Below are 15,831 nucleotides of genomic sequence, written 5' to 3'. Positions count from 1 at the left end.
AAGAAGTAGAGTTAATTAAAATGTTTACTTCGATTTAGAACATACCGTTTCCAGAACTTTTCTGAGCAAGATATTCTTTGCAATTACGCCTCCAATGTCCAGGCTTCTTGCAGTGATGACAAACATCACTAGTCTTGTCAGCCTTAACTGGTGTGGCTGCCACGACGGGATTCGGAGATTGCCTCAACAAGGGCACGTTCTTCTTGGGACGTTGGAAAGAACGCTTCTTTCCCTTCCCATGTGGATCAATCTTCGTACCAGATGAAGAACCCACATAAAGAACCAAATTCTCTTTCTTGATAGTGGATTCAAACGTAACAAGCATGTTAACCAACTCCTCAAGGGTCGGCTCTAGCTTGTTCATGTTGCAATTCACCACAAAAGGATCAAATGAGCTAGGCAGTGACAAAAGCAACACGTCGGTGGTCAACTCCAAAGGCAAAATCAGATCCATGCCAACGAGCTTGTCCGCGAGCCCAATCAACTTTAGGCCATGCTCATGGACCGAGGCCCCATCTCACATGCGCAAAGTGATCAGCTCCTTGACGGTAGCATGCCTAAGAGGCCGTGTTTGCTCACTAAACAGCTCCTTGAGATGAAAATGAATGTCAGCAGCACTCTTTGAATCCTCAAAACGCCTTTGCAGCTCATCATTCACTACAAGAATAAATGCTTATGGTGACATTCATAAATGTCATCTTATTCAATATTTAGTGACATTTAAGTTTTAGTGACACCTCCAACAAATGTCATCTATTCCAATGTCGTCTTAAACTTACTGACATTTTAAATATCATTATAAGATGTTAATGACAACTTCATACGTGTTACTAATTATTCATATAATGACAATTTTAAATGCCAGAAAAACTCATGTTTAAATACATTTATACATGTCTTGTTATTATAGTAACAATGACAAATTTATATGTCAGTTAAAATCATTTATAATGACAACTAAAAGTGTCGTGTATGTTATTTAGAGTGACAATAACAAATGTGGGAATATTTGGGTTGGATAAATATAGGAGGAATAAAAAATAGATAAAATAAATATGAGAATAAAAAAACATTATTAGATTAGTTATCCTGATATTTTTAATTGATGTCATTTTTTATATGGAGGGAGACAATTATTTTGCCTCCTCCAATATTTATCCAACCCAAATCTTCTCACACTTATTTATAGTGACAATTTTTAGTTTTTTAATGATTTTTTACGATGTGGGAGAAATAATTGTTTCCCTCCATATAAAAGAAGACATCAATTAAAAATGTCATGATAACTAATCTAATATGTTTTTTTTATTTTACACATTATAAATTTTTTACAAGTGTCATTATTAAGTATTTGTAACAATATTTAATTAAAAGTGTCTACAAAAAAGTGTCACAATAGCCATTTATTGTTGTAGTGATTCATAGAAGCCTTCATATAACACCTGGCTTTCAAGTCATGGTCACATCATTCCTTGTAAGTCTGCAATTCCTCAGGAGTGCAGCCAGTCGGAGCCTCAACAGGGGGCGACTCAGTCAGTGTATATGCTATCCTTTTCCGAATTCAAGACAATTTTAGGTTTCTTAGCCAATTGAGGTAGTTAGGAACAGTTAATACGTGTTTGTCGAGTATTGCAGAAAGCGGATTGCGAATCGAAGACATTGTCAAAAATTGTACTGAAAAGTATAACAGATAAATGTTAATGACTATTTTAAAGTATTTAGTAAGATATAAAGTATGGACTTTTACTTTATAAATGTTTACTCCCACTGTTTTGACATCTTTCACTACCCTCTAGTGAAAACGGGAAACTCCTTTCCTCAGTAGGTACGCAAGGTCCAATTAGTGAATCATGATCCCTAATAATATCAGCCAATCACAATTCCTAAAAGGTTTTCCAATTGCATCACCATGCAACCCTTTACGTAAACTTTTGTCTCACGTTTGATTAGGACCCTTTAGCCATCGATGTTGAACCTTAATGGACGGTCGTCATGAGTTCCCCCAATAATATGAGCCGAAATCATGGGAGTTCCACGTAGTTCACATCACCATGTCAATGGATATTACAGCTTTCCGGCACCCAGGGCCCCCCCAATAATATGAGCCAAGCCCCGAGCACGGGTAGCGTTCATCATGCACCCATTGTCGATGGAAGACATGGAAATTATAAACAAATTTATAATTCCCCTTTTCGGGTTTGATATTAATTTTGAATCTTATTCAAAATGAGGGTTTTTTAATTTTGAAAGGTTTCATCATTAATTTTATTTAAAAGCTCGCCATGTTTGATCGTATGTTTGCCGGATTCATGCAACTTTGTTATTATCATAATAATAACGCACATACTCATTATTTATAACATATCATGCATATATTATAAACAGTAAAAAAAACAAGGATGATCAATCACCCCAATACTAATGGCCCGTGTGAGCTAAGCACGGGCCTAGGTCCATTCCTAGGGAAATGCAAGGGATGCAAATGCAACTATTACATTAGCTTCCAATATTTACATGTCTTCGATCTTCATAATCATCATGGCCACCATCTTCCAATCTTGATCATCCACTATACTAATATTTACAAATAAATATCCATGGCAAATAGGGATACATCTCATGGGGTGGGAACGGGCCATAAACAAAGCCCACTTTAAATTAGATAATAAGAGACCTACTCTTTTTTTTTTTATGAGTTGGTGGAGATGCGCTATTTTAAAAATAGCCCATTATTACAATCATTCAACACAAAATATTCTAGCATACACCTAGCAAATTGGTCTTGGGCTTATGATCATCCTTCATGCATAATATCACATATCATACACCATTAATTAATTATCACAATAATTAATTGATCCAATATTATATATCTTGATCCAATCACTAACCGCCACGATTATAAACTAAATTAACAAAGTATACAAACACCTTTTGTCTACTTTCAAATTAATTTATTTATAACCGAATTTTTGTAAATCACCATTTACTATAAATATTTAAAGTCCAACTTAAAATATTTATTTCATGAGAAAATATTTGCAACTTTTGTAATTTTAAACTTAAGGGCCTAAAAACTTATTTTTCACCAAAAACATTTTGGCCCATTTAAAATTCACAAATATGTTAGCCATCCAATGGCCCAACAACTCAAGGCCCATGACACTTTAATAATCCAAAATACTTTTGGAAACCCTAGTCGTCATCGCCGTCGCCGGATTCCGGCAAAAATTTTTTTTTATTTTTAAAGGGGGTTTCGGGCAGCCCAAGGGGCTGCCCTTGCTGCCCGTTTCGGGCAGCCCCTCGGGCAGCCCAAGCTGCCCGAAATGGGCAGCAACTTGCTGCCCAAAAGCCGCCACAAATCCGGCCTTGAATCGTTGCAACAAATCATCTCATGCGGTTAGAAATCGACCTCAATATAATATCTTGTATAAGCTACACAAAATAGTATCCATAGCTCTGATACCACTTGAAAGGGATCGATTTTAGGTGCCCGAATGCGCAACGGAAGTTTCAAAATTTGATTTTCAAGAGGAAAAATTCGAACACCTCATACTAGATGTGTAGCAAATACAAAAACACAAAATATGACATTCATAGGGTGTTAAGAAATTATACCTATCAACCTCTTGAGGTTGATGATGGCTCCAACTAAGGTGTAAACACCTTAGCTCTTGAATGGCAAGACAATCTTCAACCTTCCCTTTGAGCCCACCTTGCTCAAATATTAAGCCCACCACCAACAAGCTAGAACCACTCTAATTTTGCACTAGAAAAATTAGAGCATTTTACTTTGAGAAGTGTTTTCTTTCCTCAACTATTGAAGAAGAAAAATGAGAGAAAAACTTGGAGAAATCCCTTTGCAAGTTTCGGCCATCACCTTCAAAAATAGGAGGAGAGAAGACTAGTCTTGGTTGTGGGAAAAGGTGTGAATTCCAAAGGCATGCCATGCCTTGGATGTTGCAAAAGTTGTCTCCCAACTTTTCACCTCCCATGCATGCAAGTCTTATTTGATTTTTAAAAATTAAAAATCCATTGACTTATTTTAATTATCTCAAACATATTTGAGACTAATTGAACATTACTTGAATTCACTCAAGTCATTAGTTGAATAATTATTTCTAATTGGGCTCTACAAGGCCCAATATTGTTTAACTAATCCAACACTTGAATTCATTTAATTATTTGGACTCTACTAGGTCCACTAGTGTTTAATTAATTCAACACTTGAATTAATTTAATTTAGTCCATAATAATGTTTATGAAAATCACAATTTTCAAATACATTATTTATTTGGCCAACTTTTAATCTAGGAACACTTCCACATATTAAAAGTCACATTTCTCTCATAGAAGTCATACTTCTATTTTATTTATGCTTATAAACTCATTTACAAGCCGTTCAACACATTGAACAATTTTACTTCTCAACGGGATCTAGAAAGCTAGTACTTGTGTGGCCCTCAATGGTTCATTGATACAACTAGCCGTGGGTTCACATCTCCATGTGATTCAGACTGAACATGTCCTTATATGAGCATACCCCAATTGCTCCATTCTTAATTATCAACTCTTTGATAATAAGAACGTCAGAACTCAAGTCTGATAGTACTTAACGAATCATGTTAAACGCCTAGCAGCATCGCTTACATGATTCCCTAGGTATCAAATGATAGTGCCTGCAAGAACCATTCAATTATGGTTAGCGTACAGTACGGTCCCTTCAACTCATATATCCCGACCGATTCGACAACCATTGGTATATCGAGAGTTGTCAATGAATCGATACTATGTGTCATGTTGTAGTTGCATCGATGGTGTAATCTATGAAGCCCCTTTCATAATTACCACCATACTCTGATCAGAGATTTCATACTACATACACATAGGATATCCATACCCGAAGGTAAGCGGTGAATTCCCGACTACAATGCATCGACTCCTATATGTTTCGACAAAACACCCAACCTTGCCACCTGATGACCCCTTGAGAGTCAGTAAACAAGTCAAAGTGTAATTCTAGCACATAGAGTCTCAATGTTGTCCCGGGTCATAAAGACTAATGGTGTACAACCATAAACTAGGACGTTTCCACTCGATAAGTGAGAACCACTTGGAAAGTCCTTTATGGAGGGTTGTTCAGTGCACTCTACTAGGAGCACCTATCTGCATGCTCGGACATCACAATGTCCCCTACCAATGAAACATGGTACTCACATCGCAGATACTAGTCTCTAACTCGAGCGGCCTATATCCTTCTTAGCGGCGGCTGAATCGACTAGGAACTGTTTAGAATATATAGTATTCCAAATATGAGTTTCATGATACTCATCATATGAGCATCTCATATTCTTTCTACTATTTATATATTCAAGGACTTTATCTATGCAACTAGCATGGGTATACAGATAAAGAAGTGCCAAAATAATAATTTCAAATATTATTAAAATAAAGATCGTTTATACATAGAGTTTCATTGTGAACACTCGGCCAACACTTGGCTCGACGGGCACCTACTCTAACATAAACTGCGGAAATAAACTGACTAATAGATAGAATGAAAAACTGATCATAGAATACACGAGACTTTATGGATGTTCGGAGATTTCAATCACTCCTACGTCACCCCTTCTATCACAAGGATATGATATCCACTAAAAGAGTTTGATCAATACAAACACTTGTACAGACCCACTTCAGTTTTTGTCTTAACAATGCCAAAACTAAAACTCTTAGTTTACAATCTATTTCACAGTAGCCAACTGAACTTAGTACAACTGATCTCTTTAAGATCGGATTTACAATAAGATGATTTGTGTTAGTAAGCTCGAAAAGTAGCCTAGAATGCTACGAATATATCTGATAACAGTGAGCTTCTAATTCTTTTAATATGAGCGAGAGTTTCAATAGAGTAACAGCAGGAATGATCGTTTTTATCGTCTCTACCTTTTTCTAAATGCTCTTCTCTAGTATTTATAGGCTTCTTTTCAACGGTATAATAAATATAATTTGAATCTTTATATCCGTTGTTTGCCACGTCAATCTTTTTCTGACATTCGTACACTATAGATGAATTGTGGCGTTTCCACTAATAGTTGCAACCTGCTTTTGTACTGTTTGTCGGTTGAATGTTCTTTTCGTTAACTGATCGAGCAAAACTTGCACAGTGAATAATCCCAAAATTTATTTTATAAATGAAAGCTCGATTTAAATATCGCAAGTGCACGATAGTCAAGTTATAATAAACGTAAGTAAATACGAGTATCGTTCCACAAGGACTGCGTTACACTATTTTTATTTTCAATTAAAATTTCTTTAGCAACGATAAATTGAGTTGATGATTAAACTAATGTAAAGTAAACAATTAAAATAATTAAAATGCAAAGAAAACGTATTCAAGAACGCAATGATTAATTTGGATTAAATCAAATGAGAAATGAATTTGTTGGGAATTATCAGTTCACCTACCGCTCGTGTTTAACTAATTACACTCGACTTTTACTCGTGCGTTCGACGAAATTCCCTAGACTAATTAATATACTCCGTCGAGCTATATTAATACGAATCAAAAACATGCAGTACTCAAGTGTCCTCAAATATTTAACAGTTCAAGATTGCATTACATTCTATGGAATCCACTAGCTTTCATTCGGGTGAACTATCACTATCGACACGTACCCAATTCCGTATATCTACTAAAATTGTAAATCCGTGGTTTATACTATTTGATCGTATTGTTAACTATTCTATCGAACTCATCAACAACATGAAATAATCAAAGGAAGTTAGCTAGGCTTCGATTGAAACACGAAAGAACAATAGCATAAACAAATCACTAATAAAAACGTCGAGAAATAATGTTCAACACCGAGTGCGGGGTTGGATCCCCTCAAATCCCAACAAATCTAGAGTTTAGCTACTGAAATTCATGATAAAAACCAACAATCAATGTAAGAAATAAAATACTGAATAATGAAAATACTAAAGATGACGATGGATGACGGCCACGACGCGTGGAAATCTCGAGGTCTTCGAAATCTCCTTTGCTCCTAGCCTCCTCTCCAAGAAAAATTAATGAAAAGTCTGATAAAGTGTCTCCAAAAACGGCTGATCTCGTGTGTTAGGTTATAGTGTAGAATAGAGTCCCTAGAAATTTGGAAACAAATCTTTCTCAATCTCGCTTCTCGCTAGGGCGGTATATTTTGACTGCCCTAGCGAGAGGTCCTTGAATAAGCCTCCTCGAGCTTGTCCCTGGTTTCGCTTGCGCAAAATAATCCTCGGCCAGACCACAATGCTCGCTGGGGCGGTCACTTTTGACCGCCCTAGCGAGACCTCTTCGATATTATGCCAAAGTTTCTCCCACTTTTTGGTTCAATTCCTACAAAATAACCACAGAATACACGAGATTAGTCAAATGCTCAATAATGCTAAAAAATTGCAAAATTCAACTAAAACCAACTAATATGATGCATGAACGCGACTCAAAAACAACACTAAAAACACGTAAAAACGAGTCCTATCAACCCCCTCATACTAACATTTTGCTCGCCCTCGAGCAAAATAGGTTAAAGCACGAGATTCTAAACAAACAAAACAAACACAAAATACTCAAACAAGAAATAACCAACACAAGTAAATGTCAATGGAGAGTTAACAACTGTTATGCTCATGCCTCAGTGAACTTTCCCACACACAAATTCATAATCAAGTCGAATCACAAACGAATACTCATTCTCATCTACACATAAATCTCGACACTAATTTGAACGTGTGTGTGTGTCATGATGGGTCTAGTCATTCGTACTTCAAATAGATCAATCATCCGATCATGCTAGTCACTCAATTAGCACTTCAATACAAGTATCACTACCATGCACCCCCGTGTCCATTTATCACTAACCATAATTTGAACTTTATTCGATTCTTAAGTGCAGAGAAGGGTGTCGAAAAGAAGGAAAATAAGCTCAAGTGGCTAACAGTCGGGAGTACATCGATCATTTTCATTGTGCAATCGTCAAGACTTTTCGTCTGACTTTCCTCGTCTCCTTACATCTCCAACTTTCAGCCCAGGAATAGAATTTCATTCCTTTTATTTCGGCTCCCCCTCACCTTACATCTCCACCAATTTTTTCTTTTTCGATATATTTTTTCGATATATATATATATTTTATTTTATTATTTTTTTTATGCACAATTTTCACACGTGTACTCCCTAGGCTAAGAATATATACTTTGGATTACAGCTGGTTAGGAGTATGATATTTTAATTCAGTGCGTTGAAAAAAAAAGGTATATGTAAAGTTCAAGGCAAATAACATGTTCTCATTCAAGGTCCCAATTAGTGACTTATTTTCACGGGTTTACATGCTAAATCAACTCATAAATGATGCCTTTCAAGTTAACCACACAAAACCTTCAAATTTCACCATTATTCCCACAAAATTCTAGTCCCCACACATATGTGCTCAAAAAGTTCAACTTTGTGCCAAAATTCATGCTTTAACAATCAAGAGTACCATTCATGAGGTGACCCAATCAATACTTTTGTATACTATCAATTCAACATCATCATTGGCTCATACACTATGTCTTCTCACCATAAACAACACCAAATAAAAGAAATGCAACAATTTAAAACCAATTAACTAAGCAAACAAAACAATCTACCCCCCTCATACTAGAGTTGTGCAATACCCTCAGTGCACAAAACGAAACAAACACTAAAAACATAAAAAAAACTCATGAATGTAAATGCAAAGAAAGAATATGCAAAATAAAAGGCAATGGGAAACAGTGAACTCCCCTAATCAGAAATCTTCCTTCTCCTCATTCTCAGGCGGTGGGACTCCCTCTTCAGCCGCTGGGGGCATAGGATAATGGTATTGAAACTGGAAGGGTGGCGGGTATGTTGGTGTAGGTGGCCGGCCGGACGTGTCGATGCCCAAATGAGTTGAGATCCCCTGCACCAAGTATTCAATGTTCTGAATGTGGGCTTGATTAACGGCCTGGTACTCAGTCTGATAAGTGGCCCAAGCGCCCAATTCGTCGAGGCGATCTCGCATGGCATGGCGGCGTGGCTGCGGAGGTGGTGGTGCATGTCCTAAGGCCGGAGGTGGTTGAGCTGCTCCCCCATAATCGAAAAATACCTCCTCGGGCAGCTCAGCCTGTCTTTTCTCCCTCTTGGATCTATAAAGAGCCTCATCAATGGCTCTCATCGGCGGTAACCACTCATCATCATCTACAAATATCACCCCCGCTTGGGCACATAGCTCAGTCACTATCGTCGGAAAGTAAAAAGCCAAATTGCTGCTATTAATGCACATGTTAAGCTGTCCGAAAATGAGCCTGCCCACATCAATCACCATCCCAGTACAGATGGCATAAAGAACAACCGCCCGCTCACGCTGCACATCACTCGTATGACCGACCGGCATCAATCTCTTAGACAAGAATGCATACCACAATGCCCCATCCACTTTCAAAAACTTTTCAAGAAAGACCGTGTAAGTCCCCGGTTGTTTCCACGTGGTGCCCGGATAACAGAGTGTGCGAATGATCAAATCATAATCCGGGTTAAGCACCCACGCCTGAAACACCGAATCGTCCACCGACGGTAAACCCAACATATCATTGATCGTCTTGGGATCATACGGGACTAGATGTCCCCTCACAAATGCCTTCGACTCATTTCCCTCCGGAGCATTGGCATAAAATTCACGCACAACCGGAACCACTACTGCATTCGGTTGTGCTACAAAGGCATTCCACCCTCTTCTTTCTATTTGGGACTCCGAAAATTTACCGATAAGAAACGAGCTAAATCCACACTCAGGGATTGGTTTCCTATGTAGTCTAGCATGCTCAAATCTTTTCCTAGCTTTTTCATTCACAAAAATAGATGGAGTGGAACGAGAACTAGAAGCACCCTGAGTTACCTTAGATCTTTTGGGTGCCATGTAGAGATTGGAGTGCACAAAGTATCCAACCGCCGGAAAATTGTTGAGGGTCGCCGGAGAAGCTCACCGGAATAGGTGGAAGATGATCGGAGTTGCTTGAAAGACCGCCGGAGAAGAAAATCTTGTAGCCTAAATGCTTCCTCGTGGAGTGTATGGACCAAGATTGAGTCTTTGCCCTGAAAAATCACCAAATAGTAAGGATTGAGTACAAAAGATGGAGGGGGGTGCCGAAAATCGGAGGGGAGGAGTAGGGTTCGAAGTGGGGAGGAAAAGAGAAGAGGAAAGTATTTATAATCTGCGCGACTCTCTAGGGCGGTAAAAACAGACCGCCCGAGCGAGAAGTTTTCGGAAAAAAAATTTTTTGTTAATCTGTGCGACTCGCTAGGGCGGTCAAAATTGACCGCCCGAGCGAGAAGTTTTCGGGGAGAAAAATTTTTTTAATCCGCGCGACTCGCTAGGGCGGTATATTTTTCCCGCCCCGGCGAGACGTTTTCGCAAAAGGATTTTCTTTAAAAACGAGTACCCGCTGGGGCGGTCAGTTTTGACCGCCCGAGCGAGAAGTGTTCGGGAAAAAAATTTGAATGCAATGCCATGCAACTACCTAAATGCAAATGATGCGATTAATAACTAAAAAAAAAAACTATAATCAAAATCAAAATAAGGACTAGAAGTAGTTCTCAATTTATAGTCTAGAGCTCGACTCTTCACCCATGTCCTCAATGACTGTCATGGAGCCGAGTGACTCCAATTTGTGGCTCAATTGTGCCACCGATATAGTGCTTCAATCTTTGAGCGTTCACAGTAAACGTCCCGTCCTTGCCATCATGCAACACCACTGCACCCGATGGGAACACCTTGGCTATAGTGAATGGTCCTGACCACCTTGACTTTAGCTTGCCCGGAAAGAGTCGTAAGCGAGAATTATATACCAGCACCGCTTCACCCACTTTGAATTCCCTTCTTATAATGTGTTTGTCATGGGCTCGTTTGGTGCGTTCCTTGTATGATAGTGCAAGATCATAAGCTCTTCCCCGAAACTCATCTAACTGATTCAACTGCAGCAATCGTTTTTCACCTGCAAGAGCAAAATCAAAGTTTAGTGCTTTGTTCACCCAATATGCTCTATGCTCTAATTCGACTGGTAGATGACATGCTTTACCAAAGAGCAACCTATATGGTGTAGTGCCTATAGGTGTTTTAAAAGCAGTACGATACCCCCACAAAGCATCATCTAACCGAATGGACCAGTCCTTCCTATTCACATTAACCGTCTTCTCTAAAATCCTCTTAATTTCTCGATTGGATACTTCAACTTGTCCACTAGTTTGGGGATGGTATGGAGTGAAAACTTTGTGGGTGACACCATATTTGCCCAACAGTTTATCAAAAATTTTGTTGCAAAAATGGGTGCCACCATAACTTATGATTGCACGTGGTGCACCAAATCGATTAAAAATATGTTTCTTCAAAAATTTTAACTCCACTTGTGCATCATTAGTGGCACAAGCCTCTGCCTCCACCCATTTAGATACATACTCCACTGCCACCAGAACAAATTTCTTTGCAAAAGACGTAGGAAAAGGACCCATAAAATCAATCCCCCACACATCAAATATTTCACACTCAATAATGTTATTTAAAGGCATCTCTTGACGGTTGGAAATATTACCTGTGCGTTGGCATCTATCACAATTGAGAACATACAAACGAGCATCCTTAAAAAGAGTTGGCCAATAGAAGCCACATTCAAGTACCTTAGATGCCGTCCGTATGGGTCCAAAGTGACCACCTACCTCACGGTCATGACAATGGTTTAGAATTTGATTGGTCTCCTCCTCCGCCACACATCTTCTTATCATGGAGTCTGCACAAATCTTAAACAAGAACGGTTCCTCCCAAAAATAATATTTCACGTCTGAAAAAAATTTCTTTCTTTGGTGAAACAATAAATTAGGTGGAGGTGTGCCAGTGACAAGAAAATTTTCAAAATCGGCATACCAAGGGTACGCATTTACCTCAAGCAATTGTTCATCAGGAAACCAGTCATCTATATCATCGTCACTGCCCTTAATTTCAACATGCTCAAGCCTAGACAGGTGGTCAGCAACTACATTTTCCACACCCTTTTTATCTCGAATTTCGAGATCAAATTCTTGCAATAATAAAATCCACCTAATTAACCTAGGTTTCGCATCTTTCTTAGCAAGCAAGTATTTTAGGGTAGAATGATCTGTATACACAGTTACTTTAGACAGAACAAGGTATGAATGAAATTTGTCAAAAGCAAATACTATAGCAAGCAATTCCTTTTCAGTAGTAGCGTAATTCAATTGAGCATCATTTAAAGTCTTACTTGCATAGTAGATGGTATGAAATACCTTGTTCTTCCTTTGACCCAGCACCGCACCAACAGCTGTATCACTAGCATCGCACATCACCTCAAACGGTAGCTCCCAATCAGGGACAGTCAGAACAGGTGCTGTCACCAAGCTTTCCTTGAGTACCTCGAATGCATGCAGACAAGTAGAATCAAAATTAAATTCAGCATCTTTCATCAACAAGGAGGATAAAGGTTTAGCAATTTTGGAAAAATCTTTAATCAAACGCCTATAAAAACCAGCATGCCCTAGGAAACTTCTAACTCCTTTTATTGATGAAGGTGGGGGTAAGTTTTTGATTACTTCCACCTTGGCTTTGTCAACCTCAATTCCATTCTCCGATACCTTGTGTCCTAACACAATCCCCTCTTGAACCATAAAATGACATTTCTCCCAATTCAACACCAAATTGCTCTCCTCACATCTAACTAACACCAAGTTCAAATTCTCTAAACATTCATTAAATGAGGAGCCAAAAATAGAGAAGTCATCCATAAAGATTTCAAGGAAATTTTCAGTCATGTCATGAAAGATAGCGGCCATGCATCTTTGAAATGTTGCAGGTGCATTGCATAAACCAAAGGGCATACGCCTAAACGCAAAAGTACCATAAGGGCAAGTGAAAGTAGTTTTCTCTTGGTCCTCAGGTGCAATTGTGATTTGATTGTATCCCGAGTATCCATCTAAAAAGCAATAAAATTCATGACCTGCTAATCGTTCAATCATTTGATCGATAAATGGCAAGGGAAAGTGATCTTTACGGGTTGCATCATTCAATTTCCTATAATCTATGCATACACGCCAACCCGTAACAGTTCTAGTGGGAATCAACTCATTTTTTTCATTAGTAATAACAGTAATCCCACCCTTTTTAGACACACATTGTACAGGACTTACCCGCGCACTATCAGAGATAGGATAGATAATACCTGCATCCAGAAGTTTAATTGTTTCAGCTTTTACTACCTCTTGCATCTTTGGATTGAGTCTCCTTTGTGGTTGTGCTAGAGGTGAGTATTTATCTTCCATCAGAATTTTGTGCATGCAGATCGAAGGACTTATCCCTTTTATGTCTGAAACCTTCCAAGCGAACACTCCTTTATGCTCCTTGAGAACTCCCAAGTGCTTACTCTTCATATCATCTGTCAAAGAAGAGAAAATAATAACAGGCAATTTATTATTTTCTCCTAGATATACGTACTTGAGATGTGGAGGTAATGGTTTGAGCTCCAAAGTAGGTGGCTCCTCTAGGCTTGACTTTTGAGGCATTAAATCTTTTCTGTCTCCCAATTCCTCTAGTCTAAGCCTCACTTGCTTTCTCCAAGGTGGAATGGCATTCAAATGAGCTACCATCTCCATCTTTTCCTCGTCCAGCTCGTCCTTCTACTTTTCAGTAGTGAGAGTGGCCTCCAATGGTTCTTTCAATCCATCCTGCACAAAATCACAAACAAGCGAATCCAAGACATCAACACGAAAGCAACTATCATTGTGCATTGTGTGCTTGAGAGTATTGAAAACATCAAAAATAATTTCTTCTTCTCCAACTCTCAGTCTCAATTTCCCCTCCTCAACATCAATCAGTGCTTTCCCTGTAGCCAGAAAAGGTCTCCCTAGGATTAAAGGCATCTCTAAATCTTCCTCCATGTCAAGTACCACAAAGTCTGCAGGAAAAATAAACTTATCCACTTTCACCAGAACATCTTCGATAATCCCACGTGGATACTTGACAGATCTGTCAGCCAGCTGCAACGACATCCTAGTTGGCTTGGGTTCACCTAATCCCAGTCTCCTAAACACAGAAAAAGGCATCAGATTAATACTCGCACCAAGATCACATAAAGCTTTATGAAAATTAATGTCACCAATAATGCAAGGTATCGAGAAACTCCCTGGATCTTTTTGCTTCGGAGGCATCTTGTTTTGAACTAAAGCGGAGCAATTTTCGGTCAAATTCACCGTCATATGATCTTCTAGCTTCCGCTTATTTGCTAAGATATCTTTCAAGAATTTTGCATAACTTGGCATATTCAATAAAGCATCAGCAAAAGGAATGTTAATATGCAATTTTTTAAATATCTCAAGAAATTTACCAAATTGTGCATCTAATTTAGCTTTCTTCATTGCTGCAGGAAAAGGTGGAGGGATAACAATTTTATTCTGTGCAATAGGTGTAGCTGTAGAGTTAGAAGACTTACCTCCTCGATTTTTCACCTCATCCTCACCGTGCTTGGTCTTTTCCTCATTAGACCCGAGTGTTTTTCCACTACGCAATTCCACCGCCTTCACATGTTCTCTTGGGTTAGTTTCCGTGTTGCTTGGTAAAGTTCCTTGCTCCCTATTAGCAATCAACTTAGCCAATTGTCCAATTTGATTCTCTAACCCCTTTATGGATGCATCTTGGTTCTGAAATCTCGTCTCTGTTGCAGAAATAAATTTAGTCATCATTTGCTCTAAATTGGACTTCTCCTCCCGAGACGGTTCTGGCTTGAATCCTTGGTGCATCACATATGGTGGACCTCTTTGTTGGCGATGTTGGTTGTTTTGACCTTCCCATGAAAAGTTTGGGTGATTCCTCCATCCCGGATTATATGTGTTCGAGTAAGGGTCATTTCTAGGACGGTTCTGGAATCCCACTTGTTTTACCGGTGCTCCCTCAGGCACATAGAATGGGTTGCCATCTTGGCAATCCTGCACATCATGCTCACCCCCACACTTATCACAGAAAATTTCTTGCAGACGCATAGCCGACCCACTCATGCTCATCCCATCAATCTTTCTATTCAAAGCCTCTAACTGTGCTGAAACCGCCGACAAATCATTAACTTGATTAACTCCAGCACCTCGTCTCTGCCTATCAGACTGAGGATGATAGCTACTAGCAGCCATCTCCTCCAATAACTCATATCCTTCCTCCGCCATCTTTCTCAGTAAGTTACCACAGGCAGCAGCATCTATCATAGTACGGTTAGGAGTAAGCAGACCGTAGTAGAAAGTTTGAACAACTAACCCAAGAGGCAGCTCATGGTGTGGACATCTCCTCAACAAGTCCTTGTAGCGCTCCCATGCCTCGTAAAGTGACTCTTGCTCATATTGAGCAAAAGTAGTAATGTCGGCTCTGAGCTTCATAGTCTTTGACGGAGGAAAGTACTTGATCAGGAACGCCTTTGCCATATCTTCCCATGTAGTAATAGACCCTACAGGCAAACAGTTTAACCACGACTTAGCTTTATCTCTCAGTGAAAATGGAAATAAACGCAAAGGAATAGCGTCATCAGACACGCCATTAAACTTAAAAGTATCACAAATTTCAAGAAGTCAGCTATATGAGAATTAGGGTCGTCAAGTGCACTTCCCCCAAATTGAACAGTGTTCTGAATCATCTGAATGATAGATGGCTTGATCTCAAACTGATTAGCTCGGACGACTGGTCTTACGATGCTTGGACGTGCTCCATCAAGAGACGGCTGTGCATAATCCAACATTGGTATACGCCTTGG

General features: G+C 39.0%; 1 non-coding gene across 1 annotated transcript; it reads left to right on the top strand.

The window, feature by feature from the left end:
* The first annotated feature begins 15,350 nt into the window (after positions 1 to 15,350).
* Positions 15,351 to 15,457, top strand: LOC142532096 (small nucleolar RNA R71). Its single transcript, XR_012816490.1, has one exon. It is a non-coding gene; the product is annotated as a small nucleolar RNA R71 (small nucleolar RNA).
* The last annotated feature ends 374 nt before the right edge of the window (positions 15,458 to 15,831 follow it).

Source organism: Primulina tabacum, chromosome 17 (assembly GCF_025594145.1).
Source record: "Primulina tabacum isolate GXHZ01 chromosome 17, ASM2559414v2, whole genome shotgun sequence".
Classification (NCBI taxonomy): domain Eukaryota; kingdom Viridiplantae; phylum Streptophyta; class Magnoliopsida; order Lamiales; family Gesneriaceae; genus Primulina; species Primulina tabacum.
Note: the sequence above shows the minus strand (reverse complement) of the source record. Positions and strands in the feature narration are given on the sequence as shown.